The sequence below is a fragment of the Canis lupus genome, chromosome 10 (genome assembly GCF_003254725.2).
Source record: "Canis lupus dingo isolate Sandy chromosome 10, ASM325472v2, whole genome shotgun sequence".
In the NCBI taxonomy this organism is placed as follows: domain Eukaryota; kingdom Metazoa; phylum Chordata; class Mammalia; order Carnivora; family Canidae; genus Canis; species Canis lupus.
The window spans coordinates 31,189,027-31,208,052 of record NC_064252.1 but is presented as its reverse complement, the minus strand read 5'-3'; the positions used below and the strand labels follow the sequence as shown (position 1 = coordinate 31,208,052).

At 38.4% G+C, this 19,026-nt stretch overlaps 1 long non-coding RNA gene across 1 annotated transcript in view; it reads left to right on the top strand.

Annotated features, from left to right (window-relative positions):
- LOC112668964 (uncharacterized) overlaps nucleotides 1–9,870 on the top strand; it is an 85,775-nt gene extending 75,905 nt beyond the window's left edge. Inside the window, exons 4-5 of the long non-coding RNA XR_004803131.2 lie at nucleotides 5,004–5,707; nucleotides 9,472–9,870. This is a non-coding gene — a long non-coding RNA (uncharacterized LOC112668964). The remainder of the gene's footprint in view (nucleotides 1–5,003; nucleotides 5,708–9,471) is intronic.
- The last annotated feature ends 9,156 nt before the right edge of the window (nucleotides 9,871–19,026 follow it).

The window sequence follows — 19,026 nt, the reverse complement described above, 5'->3', positions numbered from 1 at the left end:
GGCGTTCACTGGAGGTGTGCATCCATTGCGATGTCTGGATTTGAATCGTGGTTCATTACTTAGACCATCAGCAAGTTATTTAACCTCTTTGCACCTCAGTTCTTTGTTGAAAAGGCAAAGTGGTATATGAGGTGCTAATAGCAGTGCCTGGCACATAGATCAGAGCTTGGTAAATGTTAATTATTATTATCATTTGTCAACCATAATGGTAGGTACTGGCTCTACAGATAAAAGGTAAGTGTAGTGTGGCTGCAACTCAAATTTAATCATTATAACTGAGATGGAGTGCATCCTTACCATGACTCTACTTGGTTAAACAAATGTAACATGGGAGTAAAAATTTATCCAACGCAGTGGTTCTGTTTCTTGACCAGTGCCTCAAAATCAGAGGGATGCTATGGAAGCAATTCTGAAGTTATCTACATATTGTTTTTCAATCTTGGCTCTATGTGAAAATGAAGAATCCATGATGTTGGGAGACGGCAACTTCTGACAATAGGTCAGACTGAACTCATGTTGCAGGACTTTTCTAGTGCTACGAATACTAGCTACATTAAAACTAGAAAAAAATGAATACATAGTCTTTTAAACATATATACTTTCTCTCTCATACCAGCCATGTGCTTGACCTTATTTTGTACTCTAAAGGAATCAAAGGAAATACCTAGGTGCTAGAAACAAAGGAAATTAAGCAAAAGTGTTAAGTAAGAGATAATGCTGTACAGGTTCACAGGATTACTGGTCTAATATATAGGTCATATGAACTACTGATTGAGATTTTTACAATACACAAGGGCAAGATACTTGACTTTGGAGAAAGAGAGAGAGACAGAGAGAGAGAGAGAGAGAGATTGAGCTGCAACTGAGACCCCCAGTTAGATTGAGCCCCATGCATAAGGCTAGGGGCTTTGAATACTATTCTATAAAAAGGAAGATGAAAAGCATCCATGAAAAGGAGATAAAACATCAGTCTCCAGCTCACAGAAGTTTCTATATAACTGTAGGCGAGAAAACAAAATCACCATAAGAAATAGAAATATTGAGCCTGTGGCTCCTGGGTGGCTCAGTTGGTTAAGTGTCCGACTCTTGGTTTTGGCTCAGGTCATGATCCCAGGGTTGTGGGATTAAGCCCCACGTCAGGCTCCATGTTCAGTGGGGAGGAGTCTGCTTGAGATTCTCTTCCTCTCCTTCTCCCCCTCTTTCTGGCTGCACACTCTATTTCTTCCTAAAATAAAAATAAATATTTTTTAAAAAAAGAAATGTTGAGCCTGAAGCACACATGGTAGATGACCTGAATTCTTATTATTATCATAATTCAGAAAACACCCAAATAGGAAATAGAGGCAAAATTTGTTTTGGAATTAGTGTGACTACAAGGATCTTAACAGCTGAAAATTTAAAACCACTCTGCAAGAATACTTCCAGGATACATGGACCTACCACAGGGGGGAAAAATTCTGAACATGAGTTCCCTATTCAATTGCAAATTAAAAATCAAAGGGAAATAGGGAATTCAGCAGGTAATAAAAAGAATTAACACAACATGGAAAAAAGAAAACAAGCTGGCAAGAAAATAAAAAGATAATATGTAGAGACAAAAATGATAAAACAGAAATCATATTAAAAATAAAGAGTATGGGGGCAGCCCCTGTGGCTCAGTGGTTTAGTGCCGCCTTCAACCCAGGGCTTGATCTTGGAGACCAGGGATCGAGTCCCATGTTGGGCTCCTTGCATGGAGCCTGCTTCTCCCTCTGCCTGTGTCTCTGTCTCTCTCTGTGTGTGTCTCTCATGAATAAATAGATAAAATCTTTAAAAATAAATATTACTCAGCCATTAGAAATGACAAATACCCACCATTTGCTTCAACGTGGGTGGAACTGGAGGGTATTATGCTGAGTGAAATGAGTCAATCGGAGAAGGACAAACATTATATGTTCTCATTCATCTGGGGAATATAAATAATAGTGAAAGGGAATAGAAGGGAAGGGAGAAGAAATGGGTAGGAAATATCAGAAAGAGAGACAGAACATAAAGACTCCTAACTCTGGGAAACGAACTAGGGGTGGTGGAAGGGGAAGAGGGCGGGGGGTGGGGGTGAATGGGTGACGGGCACTGAGGGGGGCACTTGACGGGATGAGCACTGGGTGTTATTCTATATGTTGGCAAATTGAACACCAATAAAAAGTAAATTTATTATTAAAAATTTTTTAAATAAAAAATAAATAAATAAACAAAAAAAAATAGAGTATGGTATGCCTGGGTGGCTCAGTGGTTAAGTGCCTTTGGTTCAGGTTGTGATTCTGAGTTCTTGGGATCAAGTCCTGCATCAGGCTCCCTGCAGGGAGGCTGCTTCTCCCTCGCATGTTCTCTGCCTCTCTTTGTGTCTTTCATGAATAAATTTCAAAAATCTTTTAAAAAGAAGGAGTATGCAGAAAATAATATGCATATTTGAACAATAAGCAAAAAAAAACTTTGAAGAACAAAAAGTATAGTCATTAAAATTGAAAACAGCATGCTGGATTTAAGTAGAAGATTAGATACAGCTGCAAAAAGAATCAATAAGCTGGAAGATAAACCTCAGGAAATAAAGTAGATTATGTCACAGAGAGATAAAATTATGACTCATTTTTAAATGAGGACATAAGAACATTTAAGAGTACTTGTAATAGAAATTTCAGAAAGAGTGAATATAAAGAATATAAATATAAAGAGTGAATATAAAGAATAGAAAATATGAGAGAGAAGCAATATATAAAGGGATAATGGCTGAGAATTTTTCTAAAATAAACAAAGGTAGTTTGAAACACACACTAAGTTCTGAGAAGAGAAAATATAGCCACCTCATAGTCTGGCACATCACAGTAAAACTTCTGAACCTTAAAAACACTAAGAGAAAAAGAAAGATTATCCAAGAAAGAATTATAATTAGATTGACTGCAGAGTTCCTATAAACAGCAATAAAGACCAAAGAACAGTAAAATGATCTCAAAGTTCTTATTAAAATAACTGCCATCCTAGAATTTAATGCCAGCTCTCATACTCAAGAGCAGTGGTGAGACAGTACATTGGTGAGCATCCTAGAGTAATTAGGTCCAAGCCTTGTCCCCATGGAGCATCAGATTAAAAGGACACTGGAAATCACTGTAAACCAGTACTTATGGACTTAGAATCCCCCCTCCCCCAAAGAAAATAGAACCATCTTTTTCTTTCTAGAAAAAGATGGGAATCCCATGGCAGATATATGAGGATTGATTTCAGATTCTTAACCTACTCCAGCCTCTCAGATTAAATCTGTTCTCAGAGATAGGCTGGGTTCATATTACAGGCAGGTGATTGAACTGGCCTGAGAATCCCTGTTGGAAGACACACATAGTTGCCTGGATTGGTCAGGAAAACTCTGATATTGTTACAGTCTTGAAGAGCTTATGAGATACTGAATGAAATAGGTAAGTTTATAATCCCCATAAAGAGTGAGTGTGCTCTAAAGGAGAAAAGTGAGGTGCCATGGCCACTCAGATGTCCAACTCCTCATTGTCTATAGTTCAGACTCAGTCTGACATTCTGTCTTTCACTATCATGTCCCATCATAACTTCTCCAAGATAATCTTTCACTACTTCTCAAACTAACACTCTCCTCCAAATGGTTGGACTGTTCACTAACCCTTGAAAACAAGTCTCATTTTAAGAACTACATATTAAATAGATATGGGTTGCCTGTTGGTTGATTAGTTGCGTGGCTGAATAAACAAAAACAATTCCTATCTCCTTATGTCTTAGCATCTCAGTTATGCTAACTTGCTGTGGATAGATTATAAACCAGGTTGTACAGAAAGAGAAATCTCTATTACACAAAGTATGTGACCTAACCTCCAGGTTGTGACAGATTTCATTAAAGCTCATAGTATATTACAGAAGTTTAAGATGCAAGGTTTGGAGGCAGGTCTGAGATCTAATTCTGATTCTACCATTAGCTCTGTGACCCTGGGTAAGATACAATTTCTTTGTGTCTCAATACCAAACCATAAGAATAAAATTAAGGCATTACTCATATAGTACTTGCAAGAATTTAATGAAGCAATATATGTAAAATTAAAATGTGCCTGATACATGGCACATACTCAATATAAGTTAGCATGCATTGCCATTATTTTTATTAACACTTAATCAACACAGAATGAGGAAGAAACATTTGCTATTTCATTTACATATTGTTGCAGGTAAGAGAAGGGCATCTAAATGAAGATTTAAAGAGGACCATACGATCTTCCAATTTTCTATAATCCTATACCTACTCACAAAATGTAGAGAAACTACTGGGACTAGATACTAGGTCTTTGATTCTCAATCTCCCTTTCATTCTATCAGCTTTATCATGAGTATAATCCAAGTCTCCTGGCTCATAACCAAATCAGCACTTTTACACTTTTATTATTATTATTATTATTATTATTATTATTATTATTACAACAACAGCCACTGATAATACTTACCCAACAACCACTGCTATTATTGCCTCTATCACCACAACCATAACTAATGCCACTGTTGTGTTAGCCTCACTACCTTCCCCCTAGAAACCATTTATGATGCACCAGCCTTGCACTAGACACTTAAAAAGTTATTTTCTCAAAAAATGTATTATCTCTAATCATTATATCAACTCTGCAAGAATTTTACTTATTTCCCCATTTTACAGATGAGAAAATTCTTAAGTAGCTTGCTCACCACTCACAGCCAGTGGGCAGAGGAGTCAGGATTCAAACCTAGACCCAAAGCTCTCAAGACCATACCTTTTCTACTTCACCAATCTGCCTCTCTACCTAAATGTATTTGAGCACAATAGAACAGATTTGTGCCAGAGTTTTACAGCTGTTTCTCTCAGTCTGCAAAACAGATTGCTCCCAGTTGCTGAGCCTGATGATCAGTGCCAATTTGTCAAAATGCCAATGGTGTTTTAATGATTTAGAAAAAGCACAGGCTGACAGTTTTTTTTCTACACCCAGCAGATGCCTCTGTTCCAAGAACTGTAACAGCATCAAAGTGGAGTGCACCCACTGACTTGCAATGTTTCCTGCAAATGACAAGTCTGTGGACGTCATCTGGGGACCAAGGGCAAGGATGAGCTCTGTCATGCTTATCTGCTGGGAAAAGGAAAACAAAAAAACTAACCAAGATAAAACCACCATGGGGCTGGGAATCTGGCAGAAGATGGCCTGAAGATTAGTTTTAGATAAGTCCTGTCTTCCTCCCTGTATTTCTAAAGCCTTGAAACTTCAGCTTTCTCACTTTGGCTCCTCTATTCCAGCTCTTGGCATAATTATTTTGATAAAGTGTATCCCAAAACGATGGCCTCACTGAAGTCTATTTGACAAGAACGCAAAGCAGTAATGGGGAGGAGAAAGCTGTGTGGCATGGGAGCCACAGATAAATGGGGGCTATTTGTAAGGCAGTGTGAAAAACAGGAGAGTGATGGTAGCCATTTTGCAAGATGTGGGACTTATGGACTCATATGTCTTTTAGAACTTGGTGATTGTGCTTCAAGATGATGGAGAAAAATGAACAAGTGACTGCACACCAAATATAATCCACCTTTCTGAGAGCAGGAAGCAGGAGCCCATGCTCATGCCTCATGTGGCATTTCTGCACACCATTTGTCTTCTGGGCTGGGAAACTCACATGCCTTAGAAACTTCTGCGGAGTTTCAAAGGTAGGATGTGCTTTGAATTTGGAGTTATTACAGCTCATTCAAATTCTCATTTTCCAAACATTTGCTAAATCTTATCAGGAGCTGGTTTTCTGAGGCAGGTCCAGCATCTGAGCATATAAGGAAGCAAGGAGGAATTCTGAGAGGCTCTAGGGAAAGAGAGTATGATGAGGATGTAGGAGTGGTAAACTTCCCGTAGAGGGAGTTGCCTACATCAGGTTGTTAGCAGCCTATGTGGTGGTGCTGCTGCTTCTGACAATGATGATACCGTACTAGCCTTTCGGACCTGCAAAGCATTTAGTCTGTGTCAGATTTACACTAGGATCTTCATATACAACAGGTGTCATAAGTTTTCTCCTCTCTCTGGCATCCCACATACTTTGTTTTTAGTCCCTTACCTCTTCTCTTTTCTTTTCTTTTTTCTTTCTTTCTTTCTTTCTTTCTTTCTTTCTTTCTTTCTTTCTTTCTTTTTTTTTTTTTTTTTTGCTTCAAATTGCAAAGTCTGTGTTGTGGGAGGCACAGACCATGATCAGATTTTCTGAGATAGAGAAAGGTGTGGTGAGTTATGCCATAGAGATATGGTTGCAGGTTGCAGATGAGTGTTCCCAGATGAGGGTAAAGGGAGAACATCAGAGAGGACACAAAGCTTTGGTATTGATGAGGACCTCTAAGAAAAGAGCCTCCTAGCTGGACACCCTGAGAGCTGGCTGCATTGACTTTTTGACTAGGTTTTTTGGCTGTCATAACAAATACCACAGAGTGCTTAAGCAACAGAAAATTATTTTCTCATGATTCTAGAAGCCAGAAGTCCAAGATCAAGGTGTTGGTAGGGTTCATTTCCTCTGAGGCCTCTCTTCTTGGCTTGTATGTGGCTGGTTTTTCCCTCTGTGGTGTCCTAATTTACTCTTCTAATAAGGATACCAGTCATTTTGGACTAGATTCTACCGTAATGATCTCATTTGAACTTAGATGTCCTTTAAAAACTCTATCTCCAAATACAGTCACCTTCTAATGTACTGGGAGTTAGTGTTTTTACATATGAACTTTGCTGGGCCCATTATTTAGCCCATAACAATGGCCTAAGGCACAAGGAACACCATAAAACCTTAGGTAGTTTAAGGAAAGAGGGGAAAGTACAGAGGATTTGCTAGATTCTCTTTCCCAAGTAGAATAGCAAGGCAACAAGATTCCATAGTAGAAATGGCTGCATGTCATATCCATGCAGGAAAGCATGAGCTCGCCTCGCAAAATTTGTCAAATTCAGAGTGGCGGGGCCAAGCCCTTTGTACCTAAGAGCAGGTCAGACCTAGCGTAGATAGGCAGAGGCTCTAAAAACTGTGTCATCAGGAAAAAGAGAAAAGGAACCTACTTTCTAAGCTACGAACAAGGGCATCTCAGAGAATGTCAGCATGCATAGAGGTTATAACCAATCTTGCTATTTGTGTGACCCTTCCTGTGTGCCAGGTGCTGTTCTAGGTTATAGCTTCATCTGAATCAGATCGTTTGATTCTATCATCAACTCTACAAAATAGCTATTATGATTGCCCTCATTTTACAGATGAGAAAACTGTGCCATGGAGAGAACTTGCCCTGGTTACAGGCAAAGAAGTGGCAGAACCAGATTCCAAAGCATAGGCCAAGCTCTTGACTGGAGCTAATATCAATCACTACCCAACAAGACGTCCACGCTGATGATAAAAGGAAATGCTTCTCTGTCTGTTGGCATACAAGTGGTAGCTGAAGACCCCTTACTACACCCTTGCTGCCCTGTCATTTCATATGTTCTGAGATGATAGTTCTGACACAGGGAACTTATAATTTAAATAAGATTAAGTAATTGTATATTTTAAAATATAAATAAATAGCTGAGTTTTCAGCTAATATTTGTACACAATACACATAAATTATTTTATCAAATAATTACAAACACCACTTTGAGATGATATTTTATTCCTATTTTATAGAAAAGGACACTGAGCCCCTATAAGTTAAGTAACTTGTGTAAAGACACTACTAAATACTATAGCTAAGATTTGAACCCTGGGTGCTGGGGTGGCTCAGTTGGTTAATATCTGCCTTTGACTCAGCTCATCATCTTGGGGTCCCAGGATCAGGCCCCATACCCTGGCTTCCTGCTCAGAGGGGAGTCTGCTTGTTCCTCCCCGTTGCTCATGCTCTCTCTCTCTCTCATAAATAAATAAATAAATAATCTTAAAAAAAAAAGATTTGAACTCATCTGCTTGACTCCAAAACCCTTCCAATTTTAAAATGCATGCTGTCATTTTTTATTCATTCATTTTACAGTTACTGAATGAGAGCCAGCTATATATCAGGCAGTATTTTGAAGCTGGGAATACAGCAGTGAACAAGACAGGCAGGTTTTTCCTGTATGGAGCTTAAATTTTAGGGTAATCAGAGGAGACTTAGAATAAAAAACAAGGAAACAACTAGGTAAGCAAGAAAATACCAATAATACTATGTGAAAAGAAAATGAAGTTATATGATAAAGGAGCTACTTTGAGGGGGTCAGACCTGAAGAGAAGGAGCCACCCATGTGAATGCTTGAGGGAAAAGTCATTTGGCCAAAAAAGTTAGTTAGCTCCATGGCCTCAAGGTTGAGATAAGCTTGGCATACTTAAGAAATGAAATAACCTCTCATGTAGTTGCCGTCAGATGTCAGCTGTGGCCACAGTCATATGAAAGCATCACCAGACTGGATGTACAAGATAGCTCACCGAATATATATGGCTGGTAGCTCAACTGGAGCTCCACCTGAGCCCCTCCACACATGGCCTCTCTGAGTGGTATGTACTTCTCACAGCATGAAGGTAGGGTTCCAATAGAAGATGTCCAAGACCAAACATTCCATGACGCAGAAAGCAGAATCTAGCTTGAAGTTAGCACAGAGTCACATCTACAATATTCTAATAGTTGAAGCAAAGACAAGGTCTGGCTGGACTCAAGAGGGTTGAACTGGGTTCAACAGTGTTCCCCCAAATTCATATCCATGCAGAATCTCAGGAATGTAAACTTATCTTCTAGGGTCTTTACTAATGTACATAGTGAAGATGAGGTCATATTGGATTGGGGTGGGCCCTAATCCAATGACTGGCATCCTGTGTAAGAGGAGAGACACAGAGACAGAGATGCAGGGAAGAAACTCGTGTGGTGATAGAGGCAGGGATGGAGGTGATGTACTGCCAAGCCAAGAAACACTAAGGATTGCCAGCAGCCACCAGAAGCTAGGAGAGGCAGGGAACATCTTCTCTGAATCCCCAGAAAGAACCAACCCTGCAGGCACCTTGATTTAGGACTTGTGGTCTCCAGAATTATGAGAAAATAAATTTCTATTGCTTTAAGCCTTTCAATTTGTGGTAATTTGTTACAGCAGCCTTAGAAAACTAATAAACAGGTGGAGAAACTCCACTTCCCGATGAGCGTGAAGGTCACATTGCAGAAGAGAAAAACAGCGATGACAGATACCATCAAGACCCAACCTGCTACTAGTTTTCATACAGTAATAGCCTCAGGAGCTATAGTTTGGGTTCCCCTTCTTTTAATAATTCATATGTTCTATTTTTATTTATGAGCCAGTGTGTGTGCGTGTGTGTATGTGTGTGTTCCTTGCTTAAGGAACTTTGGAAAGTGTTGGAGTGTGAACAAACCAATAACATTTTTTCCCCTGGGTTAGGGCTACAGTTTACACGTCAATCTGCAAGTTTCACTGCCCTTTCTGCCAGACTGAATTTCAAACTTTTTCTCAGCAGAATGTGAAGATGGAGCTAAAGTTTTGACAATTTCTGTGGCTGAGATCAAGGAACCATAATTAACCACCAAAGTATTGGTGGATGTTGCTGCCACTTCACACAAAACAGCAGGGCCAGTCCAGCCCAAAGCTAGAAGACCACAGGAAATGGGCATATGCGACAGCTACCCATGGGTTTGAAAAGACGGAGTGTGTCCCAAGCACTGAAGAGGTATCTACAAGTCTTTGTGTCTTCTGAGCATGCCTCAGGAGGCTGTTCTCCTGTTGTTTACTAGGAATCTGAAATTTAAGGCTTGAAGCTTAAAGACCATGGAATTACTGGCATCTCGTTGTTAACTGAGACAGTGGATGTGGATAAGCTTTGAAAGATGTAACAAATAAAAGCAGAGATTATCATGGATGCTTAGCATTGGATCATGATTGACTCCAGCTCCTAACAAATCCTTCTACCATATCTCTCCACTAACAGGGAACTCACTACCATATAAATGCATTATGGATACAGCCATCAGAGGTGAGGAAGTTTGCTGTCTGTCCAGATAATTTAGTAGCAGGCAGAGGAGGTGGAGAGAAAGTCATCCATGAGATGACAAAAACCCATGCCTTTGCGATGCATGGATGTAAAAAAAACCTGCATGACAAGAAGCCCTTGTTGAAAATCCAAAAATAAAATTAGCCCAAGAAGATTGAAACAACAGGACAGGGTTCAAATAGGATCAAAAGTAAAACTGCTTTGAGGGAACATTTTCATAACAAAGGGGTTATGGTTCCCTCTTCCCATTCTCAAACAGAAAGGAAATGTGAAAAAAAAAATTCTGCCAAAATGGAGTTTACTAGGGAAAAAATTACAAAGTACATAAGCAAATGAACCTTCATGCTAGGAAATTTATCTGCCCTCCTCTGTTAAATTGGAAATAATATAGTAAATCTAAAAGATCTGTATGTATACTTAAAATGAACAAAGTAATATGGAATAAAAATACTGATAGATGTGAGAAAAAAACTAGTTTTTAAAAATAGCAAAAAAAGGAACTGCAGGAAGTGAAAATAGAACCACTGAAATGAAAAACCCAGTGGTTAGGTTAAAATTAAATTAGATATAGCTAAAGAAAGAACAAGTAAACTGGGAAAATTAGCCAGAATGCAGCAAAAGGATATGGAGAAAGAAAACGTGAAATAGAAGTTAGACATTGAGGGTAGAATGAGGATTCCAAAATAGATCTTCAGCCTGTTAGTGGTTAAACGAAAGAACTTCAAAATATTGACATATTGCAAAAATTGACATAATTTAAAAGAAAAAGTGACAAACCTACAATTACAAAAAGATATTCTAAGATATCTCTCTTAGAAACTGATTGAGGAGACCAAATTTAATAGTATTTAGAACATTTAAAAATATCTAATAAGCAAACTTGAGCTAACGGACAAATAGAGGAATTCACCACCGCAGAGAATATATTTGTTTTCTGGCTCGTGAGAAACCAATGCAAAAACTGACCACAAAGTAGCTATTAGGTAAGATTTTGGCAGATAATGAAGAATAAATATTTTGCAGTGCCATAAAATTAGAAATCAATAACAAAAATACAATCCGCTAAAGCCACATTTGGAAATTGAAAATACACATCTTTATAACTAATGGTTTGAAGAAGAAATTACAGTGGGAATTAGAAAATATTTACAATTGTTTAACAATTAAATCAGTATATACAGGAGACCTTGTGATATTACTAACATAGTACTTTATGGGAAATTTATAACTTTAAATTTGTATATTGAAAAACAAGGAATTCTGAAAATAATTTAGGAAGCTGCTACAATAAAGAAGATAAGAGAAATTACAGAATAATCCCAAAAGAAAATAGAATGGTAGAAATACTAAGAGTGAGAGTCAAAATTAATGAAATGGAAAACAAAGAAACAATAAGACCAACCGAATCAAAGTTATCTTCAAAAGACTAATAAATCAAACAAAAGATCAATTTAAAAAAGAGAAGACAATGAACCTTATTAGGAATGAAAAGAGAAGCAATGGACAGATCTGCAGATTTTTTAAACAATAAAACACCATGCTATACTGAACATTGTTGGTAGTTTATTCATGCCAGAATTTGGGGGAACGGGTAAAATTACTAGGTTGAAGAGTACTTTCTATTAAATACATATAGCCAACCAGCTTTACAAAATAACTAATTTACACTTCCACCACCATTTATTATTCATTGTTTTGGGTTTTTTTTTTCTTTTTTTTTTGCAGCTGCATAAGCATGAATTGGTATATCAGAGTGGTTTCAATTTGAATATTCCCGGTTATTAATAAGTTGACATTATTTCCATATATTCTCTTCTGAGAATTGTCCCCTCATATCTTTTGCACATTTTACTATTGTTTACATTTTTCTTTTAGATTTGTAGAAGCTCATTATAAACTCCAGACACCAATCTTATGGCAGTTAAATGCATAGCAAATTTCTCCTGATATGGGAGAAAACATATTTGCAAGCCATTTTGGGAACATATGTTTTCATTTTTAGAAAATAGATGCCTGGGAGTGGAAAGGCTGGATCATAATATAGAAATGTATTCAACATTATGAGAAACTGCCAAACTATTCTCCAAAATAGTAGTATCATATTATACTCCCACCAGCAATGGATGAGAGTTCCTACTGTTCCACATCCTCATCAACGTTTGATTTTGTCTGTCCTTTTTACCTTAGATTATAGAGGGTGTGAAATATGTGGTTTTAATTTAAAATTTCCTGAAGATTAATATTTGCATACTGCCATTCATAAATTATTTTCTAAAGTGTTACTTCAAGTCTTTGCCCATTTTTATTAGGTATTTGCCTTTTTATCATTGATTTAAAGGACTTCTTTATATTCTTATATTTTGGGTATGGATCCTTTGCCAATTTTTTCCAAAAGAATATTGAGTTGTTCCTACACCATTTGTTAAAAAGACCTCCCACTCTTGTTTGATTGACCTTGTGTCTTGTCCAAAAAGTCAATGGACCTTATATGAGTAGATATATCTCCGGACCATTTTCTTCCATTGATCTGTCTGTCTCTCCTCATGTCAATAACACTCTGTCTCGATCTTGTAAGTCTTGAAATCAGGTTAAGTCCTCCAACTTTTTCCTTGGTTTTCAGTGTTGCTTTAGCCATTCAAAATTCCTTGTATTTCCACACACATTTTAGAATAAGCGTGTCAGTGGGGCTTTGGTTGGTATTGCATTGAATTTATGGATCAATCTGGGGAAAGGGGTATTTTTATATATTGATCATAAAGCCATTGACTTCGGGGAACTCTTTCTTGTCCATTGCTAACTCTGGATCTCAGCACTACTTATTTTCTTCTGTATTTGAGTCCCCTATACTCTTCACTTTGCCATGCAGTTAAACTCAGTTTCCTGGGTGGGTGCTGCCCAGATTATGTACTCCGTATAATGACCTCTCTGTCCTGGCAACAAAGCATTCTCATTACCAGCTTCCATGGGATGCCTCATACTTCCACGAGTACAGCTTAATGTGGCATACAAGCCCTCACATGGTCAAAGTCCTTCATAATTCCCTAGCCACATCACTTACATTCACTCTCTTGTGCTCTTCCTTCAGCCATAATAAGCCATTAGTTGCTCCTTGAACACACATGCTCTCTCACCTCTGGACCTTTGCATATCCTATAACTATCTCCTGAAACAATATGTTCCCCTCTCTAGACATACCCACTCCCATCCCATTAGCTTAGAAACCTTCCCTGATTCTTCCAGGCTGGTTTAGCTGCCCTTCTCTGAGTTCTCAACAACAGTGGGAAATCCTCATAGCACCCTTATTACACTATGCCTCTTGAAGGTAGGGACTGGGTCTTTCTCTGTTCAATTTCCAATATTTAGCACATTGCCTGGCACATACAAAGCTCTTCATCAGTATTTGTTAAATGTATGAATAAATGAAAGAATTAATAATAAGTAGACACTGTCAGTAGGTCAGTATATTATATACTCCTAGGAATGGGAACCCTGACTCACTAAAGACATCATGGCAGTTATGTACCTGTGGTGGAGACAGATGACTCATTCTTCTCCCAGCACTCGTTAAAAATATCCCTTATCCATATTCAATTTATATGCACCAATCAGTCTTCTAATCTTAATGCACTTCCCAAGTAGATTTCTTAAAAAGGGACGGAAATGTGTTGGCTGGTGGATGCATTCTTAGCCTATTGGCACATCGTAAATGAGTATTTTGGCTCTCTGTTTTTTAAAGCAATCATATTATTTTGGTTGACATGGATACAATCTTAGAACCCCTGCTGGAACTTAAATAACTGTTTCTCTTTCCATTTTTTTCATATATACATTCCCCATGGAGGAAAGTTCTTATTTCTTGTGTTTTCCCACAGGGCCTAAGATAGTATAGGATACCTTGATGTCATTCAATAAACATAAATTGGATTTAACAATTAACAAGGCTGAAAACTCAACTCTAGAGACACATATTAGTTTTCTATGGGTGTCCTAACAAAGTACCAGAAACTGGGAAGCATATCAACAAAAATATATTGTATCACATATCTGGAGGCTAGAAGTCTGATATTGACAGAATTGGTTTGTTCTGAGGGCTATGAGGAAGAATCTGTTCCATGTCTTTCTTTTAGCCTGTGGTGGTTTGCTGGCAATCTTTGGCATTCATTGGCTTATACAAGCATCATGCTGATCTCTCTGCCTTTGTCTTCATGTGGCCTTCTCCTTGTATTCCAGATTTCCTCCTTCTTTTTTTGTTTATTTATTTGAGAGAAAAGAGAGTGTATAAGTGGGAAGGGGGCATATGGAGAGGGAGAAGCAAACTTCCCGCTGAATAGGAAGCCTGATATAGGACTTGATTCCAGGACCCCAAGATCATGGCCTAAGCTGAAGGCAGATGCTTAACTGACTGAGCCACTCAGGCACCCCAATGCATCACATACTCAAGGCCATGTCCTAAAAGAAGCCTTTGGGAGCAGGAAAGGCAAGTGGATCCCACATTCCAAGGACAGGGGAAGGGGTCAAAAGCCTCCAAATGCCAGGGTCCACTGGTCACAGGTCAACTGGTGGTGATGTCTTTTCAGTGACCTTTCCTAACATTTTATTGTGAGTAGCATCCAATTCTGTGAACATACCAAAAATTTCTTTATCCATTCATTCCTTGATGGACAATTTGGTTGTTTCCAGTTTTAGGCTTTCCTGAGTAAAACTGCTATCAGCCTTCATACACTAGTCTTTTTTGTTAGACATACATTTTCATTTCTCTTAGGTAAATACTTAAGATTGGAAGTGTTGGGTCATTCAAAACCAGTTTTGAGGTCACCTTTCTTGATTCTGTAAGTAGCAAAGTCAGCCAAGTACTTCCCTGGGGTTAGCAGATACCTGTGGATTTACCCACTCTAGATAAGAGTCCTAACAATCATCCCAGGTGAAAATATAGGTATTATCATTGCAATATTATATACTTATAACAGTTAGAATTTACATGGTGGTCTTTAGTTTACAAACCCTCCAAACTTATGAGCTAATTCCATTCTTGTCACAAACTCTTAGAATATAAGGCAGAGGTGACATCCCTATTTTACAGATGAGGAAATTGAGTCTCAAAGAGGCAAATTCACTCTCCAGAACCGAACTGGAGCATCAACCCAAGCCTGACTCATCATGCTGTTTTTCTCCTCAGCTCCATCCTCCAGTGCCTTTTTATCTAAAATTCCACTTTGAGTCAAAGTAGAAGGGAGTTACTGATGGAGGCACTTTTCAGGACAACCTAAGCACCTCAGAATGTGAGCAGTGGGTCTGTTTTGAGGATCTCAGGGAATAAACACATAGTAGTCTCTTTAGGCAGATGGAAGTCAAATAATTAAAGAGTCCCCATTCTTGACCTACCATAGTTAAGGATCTCTCACTGATGGCCTGGACCACCAAGTCTTACATGATGATGCATTAGTTAAATAATCAGAGAAGGAATATATAAGTGGTAGAGCTATTGTGGCCACCTGGATGCTTTCCATCATGGAGTGTATGGAGAAAAGAGGAAGTGGATAACAACTACCACAACAACAGTGGCAAAAACAACTTCCCTCAAAAAAATTCCACCAAACCCTCAATTTCCAATTTTGCAAGTTGATGAAATCTGCAAAATGGCATCATTTGACCAGGTCTGCCAGTAGACCTGGGAGGCTTTGTTGTGTACAGAAGATGTAATCCTTTCCAAGCAGCTGATCATAAGGGAGGGGGTAGGGCGCCCAGGCTTTGACATTGACTGGAACCCCATCTCTCAGAGCTGTGGTAGCTTGTGAATTTCCTTTAACCTCCCAAAGCTTTAGTTTACCTGTATCTAAAATAGATAATAATGCTGTCTTCATTTCCTATTGCCACCAATTTTGTGACTTAAGACAACATAGATGTATTACTGTTGAAGGAGGTAATCAAGAGGATATGATCCTCAGTTGACGCACAAACTCAATCCTAAAGATCAGCGCCTTCTCACTCCTTCCTCTGTCCTTGGAATTTATGTTCTGCCCATCATTCCCATAATAGGTACTGTTTTCAAGGACATAGTCTGGAGAGAGGAAGGTGTTTTTGAGATCATCTGGACTGAATACAGTATGGAACCCAACTAAGGCCTCTATATAAACTTTTAAGATTCTGGCAGGTGGTTACAGAGATTACTCCTCTTGCAGCTGCCCAGGAAAAGCCTTGTACCTAAGTTTTCTTGCTTCTTAGAACTGCCAACCTATCAACCTGGAGTGGTCTGTCTCTTTATTCAATAATTTCCTTCCCTCTGTGTATGGGGGCCAATTTTCAAACCAACAGTTACCTTTCAGTTTTGGAGGTCAGAAGTCCAAAGTGGGTCTCACTGGACTCATAAGCAAAGTGGCCTCCTATTCTGGAAGCTCTAGGAGATAAATCATTTTCTTATTTTGCTCAGCTTTTAGAGGCTGCCTGCATTTCTTGACTTGCAACCCCTCCATCTTCAAAGTCAGTAATGGCCAATCTAGCCTTTCTCACATCATATCACTCTGATATTCTCTCTTCTGCCTCCCTCTTTCACTTATAAGGACCCTTGTGATTATATTGGGCCTACTCAGATAATCCAGGGCAATCCCTCTATCTCGAAGTCACTGATTAGCAATCTTCATTCCTTCTGCAGCCTCAACCCACTTTACCATGTAACATAACATAATTCCAAGTCCCAGGGATTGGGATGTGGATGTCTTTAGGGGGCCATGATTCTGCCTATCACAAATATCTTACCTGTCAAGTAAGTTCTATGGATTGAGTTAACATATTAGGGAGTTTGGCACAGTACCTAGCCTATGGTAAGTAAACTCTCTGATCTGTTGGTTTATCTCAGGGAAATTCTTGATCAACATGAACTAATCAATAACTACATCTTTGTGTTCCTATGGCTTTCTTATGATCTGCCATAATAAGATCAATACATTGTCTTGGTGCATAAGTAAAGAAATGAATGAATGAGTAAATGAAAATTCCCTATTCCTGACAGTGACTTACAAATTCAATACTTACTTCCTATTATATTGATGCACTAGAACTTCAATTAGAAAAAGCTTGAATAGCCTGATGTAACACATGGCCATCAAAGAATCCACTATCATAGACTCAGAATTGGAAAGGACAATGGAAAGTAACTGGATCCCCCCTCAACTTTAGTAACCATTAGGGAAATGCAAATCAAACTATGATGAAATATCACCCCATACCCATAACAATGACTATTATCAAAGAAACAGAAAGTAAAGTGTTGATGTGGCTGTGGAAAAATTGGAATTCTTGTGCACTGTTGATGGGAAGGTAAAAATGGTAAAACTGCCATGGAAAAAGTTAAAAGTAGAATTACCATATGATCCAGCAATTCCACTTCTGGGTATATACCAAAAGAATTGAAAGCAGGACCTCAAAGATAGATATATCTATATCTATATTCATATCTAAATCTACATTTTAAAGGTTTCATTTATTTATTTACTTTAGAGAAAGAGCTCAAATAGGGGAGCAGCAGAGGGAGAGAATCTCAAGCAAACTCCATGCTGGGCATGGAGCCCAATGTAGGGCATGATCTCATGACCCTAAGATCACAACCTGAGCTGAAGTCAAGAGCTAGATGCTCAATTGACTGAGCCACCCAGGCTCCCCTATCTACCCATGTTCATAGCAACAGTATTCACAATAGCCAAAAAGTAGAAGCAACCCAAATATCCATCGATGGAGGAGTGGATGTATAGAATGTGGCATATACATAGAATGGAATATAATTCAGTTTTAAAAAGGAAGGGAATGCGGGACACCTGGGTTACTCAGAGGCCTTTGGCTCAGGGCATGATCTCGGTCCAGGGATTGAGTCCCGCATGGGGCTCCCCATAGGGAGCCTGCTTCTCCCTCTGTCTATGTCTCTGCCTCTCTCTCTCTCTCTCTCTCTCTGTATCTTTCAAGAAAAAATAAAAAATTTTTTAAAAAAGCAAGAGAATGCTGACATATGCTATAACATGGATCAACCTTGAGGACAGTATGCAACATGCAATAAACCAGTCACAAAAAAAAATACTATGTAATTCCACTTATATGAGATGCTAGAGTAGAAAAACTCATAAAAACAAGAAGTGGAATGGTGGTTGCTAGGGGCTGGGTGAGGGGATTTGGAGAGTTGTTTAATGAATTTAGAGTTTCATTTCTGCAAGATGACAAAGTTCTAGAGATCTGTTGCACAGCATTGTGAGCACACTTAACATTACTGAACTGTACACCTAAAATGGTTAAGATGGTAAATTTTATGTTATGTATATTTTACCACAATTTAAAAAAATTTTTAAAGTGATTGGATCCCTACTAATTTCAGCATCTGCATCTCTGATCAGTGATTATTCTCTTCTGCTCTGAAACATTCAGTGACAAGAAACCCCAGAGGTACTAAATGCCGTGATGGGACAGTTCTACTTGATTTTTTAAAAAGTTTTCCTATTTGGAGATGAAATTACTTGCCCTATAGGTTATTAGATACAGATTAGTTCACTGAAGTAACAGAACAAATTGACTCCTTGTATATGACACACTTTTGAGGATTTGAAAAAATTTAGATCTTTCCTAAAGTAAATACTCAGGACATAGCTTCCAAACCATTTGGAGGAAGATAATATGGGTGTAGTTATAGGCATCTACTACTTGTAAACTATGAGAGTTTTAGCATCTCCGATACTCTGAACCTCAATTTTATTTATTCATTCATTCAACCAATCTTTGTTAAGCTCTATTTTTTTAAACCAAGCATTGTCCAAGTACTAGGAATATAATATCGAACAAAACAGATGCAGTCATGAACTTCACAAAGTAGGTAATCCAGTGAGGAGTAACGATAATTAACAACTGTTAACAACAAATTGAGACAAGCACCAGGAGGTGGAAATTACAGAATTAAATGAGAGCATGGAATGGAACCACTGAACCTTGTTTTGGGACTAGAGTAGACATCCCCTGAGGAAAAAATATTTAATGTAAGCCCTTAAGAAT